Consider the following 14,463-nt stretch of genomic DNA (forward strand, 5'->3'; position numbering starts at 1 on the left):
CATTTCAGAAGCTGAGAAATATATGATGAGCTACTATTTCAGTTCTCGAAAAATAAGCCCATTCAAAGCTAGCTAAGACAGTGATACCCCAAATGAAATGCTAAACCTATGCTGCATTTCTTTCATTGGCAAATATGAATGTATAAAGTGCCTCAGAGGATGCAATTTTCCTTGAATGTTACTAGGGAGAACCTTCATTTTTGAGGGAAAGATTTCTTCTTGCTTATATAGTACCTATAGTCTCATTTTGGTGCAATGCTTTCTCAAGTTCTCTAGAATGAATATAAAGTTGTACCTCTCCAAGCTCTTTTGCACAATGTACATGCCAGAGAAATCAGATCCAGTGTTGAAATTCATCATGTACAGTCTATGAAATAAGGGCTGTGCAACCATATCAGCACATGTTACAAGATGTATTTCCACTTTTTTTCATGTCCTTCTGAGTTTATTTGACAGAATTTCAGAAGGGAAAATGTGTTTGCCAGAGGGCATGTTGTTTTTGCTTCTTGGAGTCAGCAAAGATGCTGAAAGATTTTTAACTTTCTTTGCCATTATTTAAACATCATCTTCACATCTAGCCACACTCTGCATTCAGCAGCAGTGGGCATTCTTTCCTAAACTGTCCTTTGTCTCAAGTGTTTCTCAAGGAACTTCTAGACAGGTTTAGACATTTCAAAGTCAAAGCTAGTTTTAAAACATCCTTATATAACACCCAAAATAGAAGGGGAAAAAAAGCTGTTTTTTTTTAAACTAGTCCATTAGCCACCTCAGCAGGTTCTTGAATTCTCCTAAATATCAACTTTCTTCTATTATTTTTAAAAGTATAATTCTGAAACCCTTCAGCACCCTCAAGCTACAAATATTCCTTTTTTCTTGCTTTCAGGAGACGGTTGAAATCATAATCCTTTGAAGGCTTTGCTTCCTCGCCTCCTATTCAATCCTCAACCCTCTGTTACCTTATTCTTTTACCATTCCAATAAAGCCATTTTTGTTCTTCTCTTGGTCTATGATGGCCTAACCCAGTGTCATTTTCAAGCTTTATCACTCAAGCAGTATTATATACTGTTAACCAGTATCTTCTTGGAACTATCCACTCCTTTTTTCCCCTGATGCCATGGATCCAGGATAGTTGGAGGCAACGATACAAAGAAAGACTCCAACTCTCACTAAATTTTAATCTGGGGGACAGAGAGACTAAGACTAGAACTCGGACTCAGACTGGACTCGGACCCTGAGGCTTTGTCTCCTCTAGTTTTTATTAAGTGAGATAACGGATCGTCTATAGGAATGATTAACTTTGGGAAGCAGAGAAAAATATGTTTACTTCAAAGAGTAAAAGAATAGGCTATTGACTAAAGGAGGGGGGAGGAGCAGCAGAGGAGCTATATCTAGAGTACAATGTGGTCAAGAGTCAATGTGCAGACTCTGGACCTCATGTATCCCCACTGTGCCAAGGACTATGAGATTTAGTTCTCAGCCAGGCTCCACAGCTGGTTCCCCACACCCTCTCCTTAATTTATAGGAGTCCCAGGGCTGATCTTTGCTCTTCTCCTCTGATGTGAAATACTTGTCCTGAGCAATCTTATATTCACATTCAAATCTCCAAAAATTTCTATACGTTAATGATTCTAAAATCTATTACCTCCAAACTGGATCTCTCCCTTGAGCTTCATGCTTACTTTACCAACTGCTTCATGATCATTTCTACCCAGATGTTTCACAGAATCTCAAATTCCAGGTGTCCAAAACTGAATCCACCCTTTCCCTTCCCAAAAGCTGGCTCTTCTCTTTTGTTTAATAAAACAGTGATTCACAAAGTCAGAAAGCTGAGATTAATCCTCTACTGCTCCTCTACCTCAGTCCCAGGTCTTCATCATTTCTCATCAAAAGATGTTAGCTTTCTAACTGGTCACCCAGAATCCAGCATCACCCACTGCCTTCATCATCCATTCTCCATCTTTTTGGATTCAAATCCCTCAAAGGCCCCCATAGTCTGCAGGTTGAAGTCCAAACTCCAGAGTAGAGCATTCAAGTCTTTTTGGGATTTGTGCCACTGTCTAACTTTAAAAGTTCTGTCTGCATTAGCATAACCCTTTAGGTCAACACATGTTATCACAAATGGCAAGATCTCATCCTTTTTATGTCTGCATAATATTCCTCTTTGTGTGTGTGTGCATGTGTGTGTATACCACACTTCTCTAACCATTCATCGATCGATGGACACTTAGGCTGCTACTTTAATTTCAGTATTGTAAATAATGCTGCAATAAACACAGGGGTGCATAGATCTTCTTAAATATGTGGGTTTTTTTCCTTTGGGTAAATACCCAGTAGTGGAATTATTGAATCATATGGTATTTCTATTTTTAATTTTTTGGGGAACCCCCATACTATTTCCCACAGTGGGGGTATCAATTTAACACTTGTACCAACAGTGCACAAGGGTTCTTTTTTCAAATAAGTCAGATGGAAAAAGATAAATACTATATGATTTAACTTATATGTGGAATCTATAAAGCAAAACAAATAAATAAACAATCAAAAAGTAGAATCAGACCTATAAATACAGAGAACATACTGATGGTTTCCAGAGGGAACAGGGTCAGTGCATGGGCAAAATGTTTAAAGGGGAGTGGGAGAGACAGGCCTCAAGTTATAGCATGATTAAGTCATAGGCATAAAAGGCACAGCATACAGAATAAAGTTAATGGTATTGTAATAATGTTGTATGTTAACAGATGGTAGACCATACTTGTGGTGAGCATAGCATGATGTATATAGTTGTTGAATCACTATGTTGTATACCTAAAACTAATGTAACATTATATGTCAACTATACCTAAATAAAATTAAATTTTAATTAATTAAATTTTATATCTGCAACACACCCTGGTCTCCTGGCTGCTACCGAACTTTCTTCCTTCTCTTATATGTTCTCTTCAGTCTATAATGTTTCTTCCTATTACCCTGGAAGACTAATTTATTTTTTCAATCATCTACTCAAATGCAACCCTCTATGAGAAGCTTTTTCTATGCTATCTAGGAAAAGTAAAGTGTTGCCTCTCTTGTGCCTTCTCAGCATCTTGTTTATTCCTCTATTGTAGCATTAATCACATTGTTGTAACTGCTCTTATAGTGGAAGGCAGGAATGATGGTTTACTCTTCTTTATATCCCCAATGCTGAGTACCATACCTCTCACATAATAAGAACTTAATAGATATCTTGAGAATAGAATGATGCAAGGGTCATATAATTCTCTACCTTTCAGAAAATATGCTTGTCTATGTATTTATGCATGGTTTACATCTGAAATTTCCATTTTAATCGTAAGTGGAGATAAAGCCTAGTGCTCTTGACTTTACTGATTTTCCTCACATTCACTATATTGGTTTTTCAGGCATATTTTCGAGGAATGAGAAATTCTAAAAAAAATCCAGTGTCACATTCACCTAATCACAAATCATTTGCCCAAGGACACTGTCAAAGTTGAATCTTAGAAATATCAGGGAACAGCTAAAGTTGAGAGACTCTTCCTTCCTACATGTTGAACAGATGATATTACACTGTTAGTGTATTAGATTCTGCTGCTGTCAGAGAGGTCTGTCTGCTTCTGTCAGAATTTCCCTGACAGAAGGCCACTCTCATGGAAATTTCCTAAAGTGTGCATTTGTTTTTCAATATAGCCCACACAGGGTTGACCTCCGTGAAAATCACTGACTCTTCCAATATGTCAATTAAGTTTCTTATACCCTTTCTATCTAATCAGTTATCAAAAGGTTCTAAGCATCTCATAATACCCCCAAAATATCCAGCCTATCACCCAGAAAATCAAACTTACCACTCTACCACAAGAGTGAAGCTTCTATCATCTTGACAGGTTTAATCAATCTGCATTAATACTATAAGAGTAAGAATTTTCACATATTTGCCTCTCCTCTCCAGAGTAGCACAGTAACAGATACAAGTAGCTTCTCAGTATAAAAATGGTTTGAAATGAATGAGTTTTGAAGTTCCATTTCATAATACTGTAAGTGCATTTGTAATACATTCCCACCTACCCCCACCCAAAATACTCTCACAAAGTTACATTCTGACTTTGTTTTCCACATGCACCTATTTATTTGGTTGGGTTGCTTGTTAAATGAGTTTTGCTACCAGGCATAATCAAGAGGAAGGGTTAGCTTTTTGAACTCGGCCACAGTAACTTCTTGCAAGATACATCCACGAAGGCAAAAGAAACAAAAGCAAAAATGAACTATTGGGACTTCATCAAGATAAGAAGCTTTTGCACAGCAAAGGATACAGTCAACAAAACTCAAAGACAACCTACAGAATGGGAGAAAGATATTTGCAAATGACATATCAGATAAAGGGCTAGTTTCCAAAATCTATAAAGAACTTATTAAACTCAACACCAAAGAAACAAACAATCCAATCATGAAATGGGCAAAAGACATGAACAGAAATCTCACAGAGGAAGACATAGACATGGCCAACATGCACATGAGAAAATGCTCTGCATCACTTGCCATCAGGGAAATACAAATCAAAACCACAATGAGATACCACCTCACACCAGTGAGAATGGGGAAAATTAACAAGGCAGGAAACTACAAATGTTGGAGAGGATGCGGAGAAAAGGGAACCCTCTTACACTGTTGGTGGGAACGTGAACTGGTGCAGCCACTCTGGAAAACTGTGTGGAGGTTCCTCAAAGAGTTAAAAAATAGACCTGCCCTATGACCCAGCAATTGCACTGCTGGGGATTTACCCCAAAGATGCAGATGCAATGAAACGCCGGGACACCTGCACCCCGATGTTTATAGCAGCAATGTCCATAATAGCCAAACTGTGGAAGAAGCCTCGGTGTCCATCGAAAGATGAATGGGTAAAGAAGGTGTGGTCTATGTATACAATGGAATATTACTCAGCCATTAGAAATGACAAATACCCACCATTTGCTTCAACGTAGATGGAACGGGAGGGTATTATGCTGAGTGAAATGAGTCAATCAGAGGACAAACATTATATGTTCTCATTCATTTGGGGAATATAAATAATAGTGAAAGGGAATAGAAGGGAAGGGAGAAGAAATGGGTAGGAAATATCAGAAAAGGAGACAGAACATGAAGACTCCTAACTCTGGGAAATGAACTAGGGGTGGTGGAAGGGGAGGAGGGCGGGGGATGGGGGTGAATGGGTGACGGGCACTGAGGGGGGCACTTGACGGGATGAGCACTGGGTGTTATTCTGTATGTTGGCAAATTGAACACCAATAAAAAATAAATTTATTATTAAAAAAAAAGAGGAAGGGTTAGGCTATTTTTTTACCTCAGAAAAGAAGTCTAAACCATGTAGTTTAAACTGGAGTGACCCTACCTAAGACTAAACTGAAGGTGACTCTGACACCTAGCAATATACAATCTGAATCTTTGTTCAAATACTGTATCCTAAATTTCTGGCTTTTATTTGGGCTTAACAAAATATTACATTTGTCAGTCAGTATAAATATATTTTAGATAATTTTTATATTAATGTTTCATGTTTAATGCATTTTTGCTTGGTTTCTGTATACATTCTATATTCTATGACAATTTCTCATACATTTGGACTATAGTATAGTATATAGTTATGAAATAATTCCTATTTTGCTGTAAGGTTGCAACTATTCAGTGAAAATGCAAAAATAAAAATACCAAAAGCTGGAATATTAAAAACCCAGAAAGGATCTACAGTCCTAAAGCCAGAATTCATTCTAATTGAACAGAGAGAAACTTAATGCCCATTACAGACAGGAAGCAGGGACTGGCTAATGAATGTGATTGTGCTTACTACAGACTTCACACTCTCTAATGAACAATTATCTCTTACAGGTCATGCTAGACAAGAACTCCCTTTGCCTTCCAGTGTAACTCCTCCACAGAAGAGTACATTTATTTTTCTGCCCTTAACCTTTTAAGCCAAATGGATATTAAACCATTTTAATACTTGCTCTGAAATCAGGCACATTATGTTGCAACAAAACATCTGGGCATTAGTTGGTGTCCTCGAAGATTATTCTAATTCTTTTTTCCTTTCTTTATATCTATTACTTGCTAATGAGTGCACGAAAGAATTTCCTTCTTTAAAATGGCATTCTGAGATTATATATATGGACCCAGTTAAACAGGTCTGATAAGAACTGCAAACTTCAAATCTTCATTAAGGGAGAAAAAAGGAGAGAGATAGTATAGGAGGTATGGTTTTAGCTGTTTTAAAAAGGAGAAAAAATAAAGGAAAAATATGAAATTTTAACATTTATTAAATATGATTAGAAACTGTATTTTTTTCTGGGGGGGGGTTCCATATATTCGGAATACCTTATAACTTAATATTGGCCAAACAATTATTTATCTTCAGCTAGACAAGTCAAATTGAAATAGTAATAAGATTTAGAATCCCTCACTCTCTAAATGTCCACTGTTCTTGCTTTATCAATCCTCATCCTTAATTAAACTTTACCTTTTTTTCCTAATCCTGCTTCCAAACTTCCCAGTTACTGTACAAAGCCATGGTCTGTTGGCTGCCTTACAAATTCACTCCAACCAATCTAAGATAGACACTGGTACTTAACAATTTGTTTACCCCTCGACTTTAATCTACTATTATCATATTACCCAATTGGACTATCTCAAGTCCTTTCTACTTTGCTCAGACCTCAATACTCGGCACATTTCCTGAAAGATCTTTGCAAAACTTGACCTTTCCTAAGCTTCTAAGCTTCCAGAGGGCTTTGTAAATACCTTCCATTCATATCTTCTATTGCTGTCACATTTTTTCCAAGAATTCTGGATGTAGTACAATTTTTTTTGCTTTGTTCTATTGATGTTTTTGAATAGACTAATTTATTTTTTAAGTTTTTATTTTAATTCCAATTAGCTAACATATAGTGCTATATTAGTTACAGGTATATAATATAGTGATTCAACATTCCATACGTCACCCAGTGCTCATCACAACAAATGTACTCCTTAATCCCCATGACCTATTTAACTGAACCTCTCACCTACCTCCCCTCTGGTAACCATCAATTTGTTCTCTACAATTGCATGTTTCTTGGTTTCTTTCTCTTATTTTCCCCTTTGTTCATTTGTTTTGTCTACAAATTAAATTCTACATGAGATAATCATATGATATTTCCCTTTCTCTGACTTATTTTGCTTAGCATAATACACTCTAACTCCATCCATGATGTCACGAATGGCAGGATTTTTTTCTTTTTTAGAGCTGAGTAATATTCCATCACATATATTTTTACTGCATCTTCTTTATCCATTCATCTATTGATGAACACATGGGTTGCTTCCATAATTTAGCTATTATAAATAATGCTGCAATAAATAGAGGGGTGCATGTATCCCTTTGAATTAGTGTTTTTGTATTCTTTGGGTAAATACTTAGTAGTGCAATTACTGGGTCATAGGGTACATCTATTTTAAATTTTTGAGGAAGCTCCATATTGCTTTCCACAGTGGCTTCACCAGTTTGCATTCCCACAAATGGTACACAAGGGATCCTTTTTCTCCACATCCTCACCAATACCTGTTGATTCTTGTGTTACTAACTGTAGCCATTCTGACAGTGTGAGGTAATATCTCATTGTAGTTTTAATTTGCAATTCCTGGTCGCAAGTGATGGTGAGCATCTTTTCATCTGTCTGCCTGCCATCTGGATGTGTTCATTGGAGAAATGTCTGTTCATGTCTTCTGCCCTTTTTTTTAAATTGGATTATTTGGTTTGGGGGCATTCAGTTTTCTAAATTCTTTATGTAATTTGGATACTAACACTTTATTGGATATGCCATTTGCAAATATCTTTTCCCATTCCATAGGCTTCCTTTTAGCTTTGTTGACTATTTTCTTCTCTATGCAAAAGTTTTTATTTTGATAAAGTCCCAATAGTTTATTTTTGCTTTTAGTTCTCTTGCCTCCAGAGACATATCTAGAAAAAAGTTGCTATGGCCAATGTCAAAGAGGTTACTATGTTCTCTCTAGGATTTTTATGGTTTCAGGTCTCACATGTAGGGATTTAATCTATTTTGAATTTATTTTTGTGTATAATGTAAGAAAGTGGCCCAGTTTCATTCTTTTGCACATTGCTGTTCAGTTTTCCCAACACCATTTTTTGAGGAGACGACGGTTCTTTTTCCCATTAGATAGTCTTTCCTGCTTTGTCAGAGATTAATTGACCACATAGCTGTAGGTTTATTTCCAGGTTTTCTATTCTGTTTCACTGATCTATGTGTCTATTTTTATGCCAGTCCCAAACTGTTTTGATTACTACAGCTTTGTAATATAACTTGAAGTACAGAATTGTGATGCTTCCAGCTTGCTTTTCTTTTTCAAGATTGCTTTGGCTATTTGGGGTCTTTTGGGGTTCCATATAAATGTAAGGATTATTTGTTCTAGCTCTGTGAAAAATGTTGTTGGTATTTTGATAGGGATTTCATTAAATATCTAGATTGTTTTGGGTAGTATAGACATTTTAACAATATTTGTTCTTACAATCCATGAGCATAGAGTGTCTTTCAATTTCCTTGTATGGTCTTCAATTTCTTTTATTAGTATTTTATAGTTTTCAGAGTACAGGTCTTTCACCCTTTTAACTAAGTTTGTTCCTAGATATCTCATTCTTTTTTTAGTACAATTATAAATGGGACCATTTTCTTCATTTCTCTTTCTGCTGCTTCATTATTGGTGTGAGATGGCAACAGATTTCTGTACAGTGATTTTATATCTTGAGACTTTACTGAATTCATTTTTATTTTATTTATTTTTATTTTTAATTTAAATTAAATTTAATTAACCCAGCATATTATTAGGTTCAGAGGTAGAATTTAGTGATTCATCAGTTGCCAGTGCTCATTCCATCAAGTGCCCTTCTTAATGCCCCTCACCCAGTTACTCCATCCCCTAATCCACCTCCCCTCCAGAAACACTGTTTCTTTCCTATAGTTAAGAGTCTCTTATGCTTTGTCTCCCTGTTTTCATCTTATTTTTCCTTCCCTTCTCCTATGTTCATCTGTTTTGTTTCTTAAATTCTTTCATCAGTTCTAGCAGTTTTTGGTAGAGTCTTTTGAGTTTTCTATATATGGTATCATGTTATCTGCAAATAGTAAAAATTTTACTTCTCTCTTACTGGTTTGGATGCCTTTTATTTCTTTGTGTTGCCTGATTGCTGTGGCTGGGACTTCCAGTACTATGTTGAATCGAAGTGGTGAGAGTGGACATTCTTATCTCATTCCTGACCTTACGGGAAAAGCTCTCAGTTATTCCCCATTTAGGCTGATGTTAGCTGTGGATTTTTCATAAATGGCCTTAATTATGATGAGTATCCCCTCTAAGCTTACTTTGTTGAGGGTTTTTGGCATCTATTGAAATGATCATCTATCTGATTCTTTCTATTATTGATGTGATGTATCACATTAATTGATTTACAAATATTGAACTACTCTTGCAACCCAAGAATAAATCCCATTTGGTGTGGTGAATGATATTTTTTTATGTATTGTTGAATTCAGTTTGCTACTATTTTGTTGTGGATTTTTGCATCTGTATTCATTGGGGATATTGGCCTGCAGTTGTTTTTTTGTGGTGTCTTTATCTGGTTTTGGTATCAGAATAATGCTGGCCTCACATAAATAAGTTGGAAGTTTTTTCTTCCTTTTCCATTTTTGGAATACTTTGAGAAGAATAAATATTAACTCTTCTTTAAATGTTTGGTAGCGGGATCCCTGGGTGGCGCAGCGGCTTGGTGCCTGCTTTTGGCCCAGGGCGCGATCCTGGAGACCCAGGATCGAATCCCACGTCGGGCTCCCGGTGCATGGAGCCTGCTTCTCCCTCTGCCTATGTCTCTGCCTCTCTCTCTCTCTGTGTGTGACTATCATAAATAAATAAAAATAAAAAAAATAAATAAATGTTTGGTAGCATTTGCTTGGAAAGCCATCTGGTCCTAGATTATTGCTTCTTGGGAGTTTTTTGATTACTGATTCAATTTCATTGCTATCAGTCTGTTCAAGTTTTCTATTTCTTCCTGTTTCATTTTTGGTAGTTTATATGTTTCCAAGAATTTATCCATTTCTTCTAGGTTGTCCAATTTGTTGGCATATGGTTTTTCATAATATTCTCTTATGAATGTATTTCTGTGGTATTGGTTATTTCTTCTCCCTCACTTGTGACTTTATTTATTTGAGTCCTTTCTCTTTTTTTATAAGTCTGGGGTTATCAATTTTATTGATTTTTTTTTCAAAGAACCAGCTCCTGGTTTCAATGATCTCTTCTATTTTTTTTTAAGTTTCTATATAATTTTTTCTGTTCTAATCTTTTTTATTTCGTTCCTTCTGCTGGTTTTAAGTTTTATTTGTTTTTCTATTTCTAGCTCCTTAGATATAAGGTTAGGTTGTTTGATATTTTTCTTGCTTCTTGAGGTAGCACTGTATGGCTACAAACTTCCCTCTTTGAATAGCTTTTGCTGCATATCAAATATTTTGGACTGTTGTGTTTTCATTTTCATTTGTTTCATGTACTTTTTGATTTCTTGGTTGACACTTCATTGTTTAGTAACATGTTATTTAACTTCCATGCGTCTTCCCAGATTTTTTTTCTTGTGGTTGATTTCTAGCTTCATAGCATTGTGGCTGGAAAAAAATGCATAGTATTACTTAAATCCTCTTGAATTTGTTGAAGCTAGTTTCGTGTGCTAATAAGTGATCTATTCTGGAGAATGTTCCACGTGAACTTGAAAAAAAATGTGCATCTTGTTTCCTTATTGATTTTCTGTCTAGATTATCTGTCCATTGATGTAAGTGAGGTGTTAAAGTCCCCTACTATTTTTGTATTATAATTGATTAGTTCCTTTATGTTTGTTATTGTTTTATGTATTCGGGTGCTTCTATATTGGGTGCATAATATTTACAATTGTTGTATCTTCTTGTTGGATTTTCCCCCTTACATAGTGTCCTTCATGTTTCTCGTAACAGTCTTTGTTTTAAAATATATTTTGTCCAATATAAGTACTGCTATTCCAGCTTTCTTTTGACATCCATAATAGGTATTTCTCCATCCTCTCACTTTCAATCTCCAGTTATCTTAGGTCTAAAATGAGTTTCAGGGCACCTGGATGGCATAGCTGGTTGAACATCTGACTCTTAGTTTCAGCTCAGGTCATGATCTGAGAATCCTGAGATTGAGCCCCATGTCATTCAGCGAGGAGTCAGCTTAAGACTCTCTCTTCTTCTTCCTCTGCAACCCCCCCACCACTTTCTCTAAAATAAATAAATCTAAAAATAAATGAATGAAATAAAATGAGTCTTTTGTAGTCAGCATATAGATGGGTCTTCCTTTTTTTATCTATCTGTCACGCTATTTCTTTTGGTTGGAGCATTTAGTTCATTTACATTCAAAATAATTATTGATAGATATGTATTTGTTGCCAAATTATTACTTGGTTGTGTGTGTTTCTGAAGATTTTCTTTTAGCATTTCTTGTCTTTCTCTCTTTCAAGTTTTATTAATTTCATTTAATGATGTGTTCAGATTTCTTTCTCTTTATTCTTAACATGTTTATTATGGGTCTCTGATATATGGTTACCATTAGGTTTGTACATAACCTCTGCATATAGCAGTCTATATTAAGTAGATGGTTGTTTGCATCCATTCTTCTCTCCTCCTCACATTTTAGGTATATGTTATTATATTTTATATCCTTTTTATGAGTTCCTTAATTGATTTTTTTACAGAAGTATCCATTTTTACTACTTTTGTGTTTCCTACCTTTATACTGTCACTTTTGGTCTTTCCATTCTACTCAAAAAGGCCCCTTTAATATTTCTTACAAGGCTGGTTTAGTGGTCATGAACTCCTTTAGTTTTTATATGGGAAACTCTTTATCTCTCCTTCTATTCTGAATGATAGCCTTGCCAGATATTCTTGGCTGCAGATTTTTGCCATTCAGCACTTTGAATATATCATGTCATTCCCTTCTGGCTTGCAAAGTTTCTGTTGAAAAATCTCTTGCTACCTTTATGGGTTTTCTCCTGTAAGTTACTGACTTCTTCTTTTTTTTTTTTTTTTTTTTTTTTTCATCTTTTGCATGTAGTTACTTACACAACCTTTTTGGACACTTTCAAACCATTACCACAACAAAAACCATGCACCCCCATTAGATGCTGTTGAGCAGATTGTTCCTACCTTAGTTCATCTCCTACTTCATGATGGTCCAGAAGTATTACTGGATACCTGTTTGGCCATTTCCTACCTTACTTATGGCCCAAATGAATGAACTGAAATGGTCATGAAAACAGGAGTTCTATCACAACTTGTAAAGTTTCTAGGGGCTATTGAATTGCCCATTGTGACCCCTGTGCTAAGAGCCACAGGAAATATTGTAACTGGGACAGATGAACAGACTCAGGTTGTAATAGATGTGGGATCACTTGCAGTCCTTTCCAGACTGCTAATGAACACCAAAACTAATACTCAGAAGCAAGCTATGTGGACAATGTCAAGTATCACAGCTGGTCACTAGGACCAGATACAGCAAATTGTGAATCATGGATTAGTCCCATTCCTCATTGGTGTTCTCTCTAAGGCAGACTTTAGGACATAAAAGGAAGCTGTATGGGTTGTGACCAACTATACAAGTGGTGGAACAGTTGAACAGACTGTATACCTCATTCATTGTGGCATAGTAGAACCACTGATGAATCTCTTAACTATAAAAATACCAAAATTATTCTGTTTATTCTAGATGCCATTTCAAACATCTTTCAGGCTGACGAAAAACTAAGTGAAACTGAGAAACTTAGTATAATGGAAGAATATGGAGGTTTGGACAAAATCAAAGTTCTACAAAATGATGAAAACGAGTCTATATAGATTTCATTAAACTTGACCAAGAACTATTTCTCTGTAGAGGAGGAAGAAAATAAAAATGCTGTGCCAGAAACTATCCCTAAAGGCTATATATTCTAAGTTCAGGATGGCATTCTTGGGACCTTTGACTTTTAGATTGTACAGCTGAGGCATAAAGCTGTTGTGTACTATGTTTGGTATAAGTTTGCCTTACTATTTCACTACTAAGAATTCTTAAACATGTTTTTTTGTTGTAGTACTATTTACAATGAAACTATACTTGCACAGTTCCAAACTGTACATATTGTATGAACTTCTCTTCTAAGTGGGTTTCTTATTTCTATGTAGAATGTTATATCTTGCAGTGTTCTATAAATAAAGATTAAATTTCACCCTTTTCTTTTAAAAAAAGGAAGAGAGAAAGAAAAGAAAGCCAACTATCTCTTCTGCTCTTGAAAGTAGTGACTTTATGAAGAGGAGATCCTGGAATGCCCAGCAGTGCAATGTCCCCTGTTCACCAAAACATGATACTTCAGGAGAGTAACTTATGTGTGTTGCTTATGCCTTGTTTCTGAGTTACTTTTTCTTTCAGTGCAATTGTCTGCATTGACTCACTATCTTTTTTTGAGCGTGTTTGCTCTTTGTGATGTTAGTCAGACCCAGCAGGCCTGTCAAGGAATTTGGGAGCAGAGCAGCAGTGTTAGCAAAATTTGCATTGGGCCACTTGTTCCTATTCCAGATCCCCCAGAGTGCTCCAACAGCTGGTATCTGCACACCAATTCAGCCATGTGACTCAACAGTGTCTGGGGGCAAATGGCTGAGTGCAGTGTGGTGGCTGGTCATGGTGCAGTGGGCATGAGGGCAGCAGTTGTGCACGTAGTAGCTGGGCAAGACGCAAGCAGTTTTAACAAAATTTGCCCCCACCCTACACCTAGGCCATGAGTGTCTGTGTGGCTCCACCTCCCACAGGTGGCTCTGCATTTATGCTGGTAGTAGAAGAAGAAAAGGGCACCTGCCAGATCCCTCATTTTCAAAGAACAAGTTCCAAAATCAGTATGAACAAATCTGTCTCCCGTTTGCCCTAGATGCTGCCATTTTATGTTGCCTCTCTGCACAGGCTGTTGTCTCTTTAAAGGCAGTGACCCAGCTTTTGCTCATGCTTCTTGCTTGTAAACATGCAACAGGGTAAGCTCAGGGTCCTCCGATTCTACCACCACCTCAAATTCTCTTTTAGTACAATATTTTGATATCTTGCTCATAGAATTAACAAGATTAAGGTTATGGAAGAGTTCAGTATCCCCTTGACCTTACAATTTGTCAAGCATTTGGGCATGGCACACAGGCCCTATGGTGATCACCCCCATACTGTATGGAAGAAGGTTTCCGGTTTCTTTGATTTGTCCTGCATAACTGACTACCCCAACCTGCACATACACAGGCAGGCTAAAGAATGTTGTTTATGAAACTTGTGCTGCATGAGTGACCTTGGGAACCTGGTTGGTTGACACTGGCTGGCCTCCAGGTCAGAATTGGCCCTTCTGGTCTGGATGCTAAAAGCTATAATTTTTGCTTT

The 14,463-nt window shown here is 36.5% G+C and overlaps 1 pseudogene; it reads left to right on the forward strand.

Annotated features, from left to right (window-relative positions):
- Nucleotides 1-11,944: 11,944 nt before the first annotated feature.
- On the forward strand, nt 11,945-13,046 carry LOC129499533 (importin subunit alpha-1-like; annotated as a pseudogene).
- Nucleotides 13,047-14,463: the final 1,417 nt, after the last annotated feature.

This window comes from Nyctereutes procyonoides, unplaced genomic scaffold (assembly GCF_905146905.1).
Source record: "Nyctereutes procyonoides isolate TBG_1078 unplaced genomic scaffold, NYPRO_anot_genome, whole genome shotgun sequence".
Classification (NCBI taxonomy): domain Eukaryota; kingdom Metazoa; phylum Chordata; class Mammalia; order Carnivora; family Canidae; genus Nyctereutes; species Nyctereutes procyonoides.